This window comes from Salmo trutta, chromosome 15 (assembly GCF_901001165.1).
Source record: "Salmo trutta chromosome 15, fSalTru1.1, whole genome shotgun sequence".
Taxonomy (NCBI): Eukaryota; Metazoa; Chordata; class Actinopteri; order Salmoniformes; family Salmonidae; genus Salmo; species Salmo trutta.
In genome coordinates, this window is record NC_042971.1 from 48824965 (window position 1) to 48828099 (window position 3135).

At 39.4% G+C, this 3135-nt stretch overlaps 1 long non-coding RNA gene across 1 annotated transcript; it reads right to left on the bottom strand.

Moving 5' to 3' along the window:
• Positions 1-2385: 2385 nt before the first annotated feature.
• On the bottom strand, positions 2386-2914 carry LOC115148249 (uncharacterized). The gene is made up of 2 exons (XR_003866614.1): positions 2659-2914; positions 2386-2521 (listed from the first exon to the last, which is right to left on the bottom strand). It is a non-coding gene; the product is annotated as an uncharacterized LOC115148249 (long non-coding RNA).
• Positions 2915-3135: the final 221 nt, after the last annotated feature.

Below are 3135 nucleotides of genomic sequence, written 5' to 3' on the forward strand. Positions count from 1 at the left end.
ATAATTTAATATGCATCTGTCTCTGTTCCTAATACTGTAATAAAATGTCAGAAGGCATTAAAAGAATGAAGAATGATACAGGACGACACAAAACAATCTGAAATGTATATTAAAGCAATAATGCCTTCCAGTACTATTGTTGACCGATGACTCTAGCCTCAGCATTGTACCACTGTTCAGATAACAGCAGGTGAATAACCAAGGACAACATATGCGAGGAGCAACTCTCCTGATGGATGAGGCAGTGACCTATAACCCCGAACTTCACCATTTCTAAAAAGGAGTTAGTGAGGGAGGGAGGGAGGGAGGGAGGGGGGCAGGGAGGGGGGAGAGAGGTAAATGAAAGGTGATAAAAATCCACAACAATAGGAGGCAACATCATGTCACAACCATATACTTTATTATAAAAGTCTATGAGTGCATTAAAATCCAATGATAAGATTGATCTAACCCATTGTAGCAACAATATGATAAATGTGGGTAAAGCGTATGACAAAAGATAAGCCCCCACAGGCAGTTATTAAACAGAATTTTTGCTGATGGGGTTAGAGTAATAAGTAAGTTAAATCAAAATATTTTCAATTGCTGTATTAAGCATACAATATAAGATGGCAGCCAGAGAAGCTTCACTAACAGATAAGTATTTTTTTTATAAAGTCTCATATAAAAGATATCCCGACCAGCGCACTGTGATCCGCACGCAGGGTTGAAATCACAGTGAGAGAGAGAGAGAGAGAGAGAGAGAGAGAGAGAGAGAGAGAAAGGGATAAACACCAAATTGAGACTTTGCATGCAGAATTCTGCAAAAATATCCTCAGTGTACAACGTAAAACACCAAATAATGCATGCAGAGCAGAATTAGGCCGATACCCGCTAATGATCAAAATCCAGAAAAGAGAGTTAAATTCTACAACCACCTAAAAGGAAGCAATTCCCAAACCTTCCATAACAAATCCATCACCGAGAAAGAAAGAAACCTGGAGAAGAGCCCCCTAAGGAAGCTGGTCCTGGGGCTCTGTTCACCAACACAAACAGACCTCACAGAGCCCCAGGACAGCAATACAATTAGACCCAGCCAAATCATGAGAAAACCAAAAGAGAATTACTTGACACATTGGAAATAATTTACAAAAAAATTGTGCAAACTAGAATGCTATTTGGCCCTAAACAGAGAGTACCTGACCACTGTGACTGACCCAAAATTAAGAACATATTTGACTATGTACAAACTCAGTGAGCATAGACTTGCTATTGAGAAAGGCCGCCGAAGGCAGACCTGGCTTTCAAGAGAAGACAGGCTATGTACACACTGCCCACATAATGAGGTGGAAACTGAGCTGCACTTCCTAAACTCTTGGCAAATGTATGACCATATTAGAGACACAGATTTCCTCAGATTACACAGACCCACAAAGAATTCGAAAACAAATCAAATTTTGATAAACTCCCATATCCACAGTGTGCAATCACAGCAGCAAGATTTGTGACCTGTTGCTACAAGAAAAGGGCAACCAGTGAAGAACAAACATCATTGTAAATACAACCTACATTTTATTTATTTTCCCTATGTACTTTAGCTATTTGCACATCATTACAACACTGTATATGGACATAATATGACATTTGAAATGAGTGTAATTGAGTGTAATGTTTACTGTACATTTTTTATTGTTTATTTCACTTTTGTTTATTATCTATGTCACTTGCTTTGGCAATGTAAACATATGCTTCCCATTCCCCTTGAATTGAATTGAGAGCAAGAGTGAGAAAGACAGGGAAATATAAAGAAAAAGATTGTGACTGTATGACTATATGTCTTTCATAATAAAACAAACAAAAATTAGCAAAAATTGGTATGGTCAACCAAGACTATCTGTCTGTTTACACCAAACTAATGCTTAATTGAAGCTGTGTCTTTTTAATGCATAGCCTAACACATTTTAACACCGTTGATATCCACCTCATTACAGTAGTCTAGAAGAAACAGTAATAGGGGCATAGCCCAGTGTGCATGGTGTGCCATCACAGACATTACATTGTAGCCACATTTTTCCATTCTAAACTATTTGCGACTCTAGGCTTTTTCGTTGAGGGCATAAAGTGGCAAGTGTAGACCATTTATTTTGATGAAGGCTAACTATGATTTTTTTGTTGCGAAAATCCATCCAAATCCATCCTACAAATTATCTACTTTTTGATGGCATAGGCAGCACAACTGGCCATCCGGACAACACTCGAACACTCAGCTCGAGCATTTTTCTGCATGCAGGTATGGCTAGAAATTCGACAGCTTACCTTGAGAAGCTCCGATATCCACGAGGGCAATTAGAAAAAACAAAAATAAGGTGATCATCTTCAATAAGTATCCCGCGACTCCTCTTCTTCCACTTCTAGCAGTTTGTCCACTGTACCCCATGACGAGGAGTCAAAAACTCCGCGATGAAGCAAGTCCAGTGGCTATCAAATGCCGTTCCAAATTCTCTACAGTCCTTGCAGCAGAGGCAATGGAATCTTTCGGAGCCTCAAATGTAATGAATAGAAAGGGAAGGTAGAACGAATGAGGAAAATTTATAGAGAATCAACAAATTCCAAGACTTCAATGAAACAGTTATTACATTGGCTTTATATGAAGGTATGCATGAAAACCTCTGAAATTACCGTTTGCTCTGTTCACTTTAATATTAAACTGGTCTAGCTGAATCTATGGGCCGATGTCTTTTTGATATGTAGTTCATGTTCCGAATCTGAAAATTCACAAAAGTCCTCCGTAACTGGCTCTACCGCGCTCCTCACTCCATCAAGCCAGAGTGTTCACAACCTCAGTACCGAGTCTAGCGCACTGATCGACTTTAATCAGAGAAGACTCCGTCTCTATACTCTGCCGCTTCAACCAATCCAAATACGACGGACTCCTGTCTGTGGATGCCATATCAAAACCCGGCCTGGCGCTTCGGAATGGATGATATTGATGGACTATAGACGGCTGAGTTGTTATAGCAACAAAACTGATGTGTGTGCAACTTTGGGGCAAAACAGACTGACTTGGCTTAGAATCAAAGGATTGTTGACAACATGTCAACTATATTTCCTCTCCAAATGTTTATTGAAAACGTAAATAGATTAGTAAATGAGCAC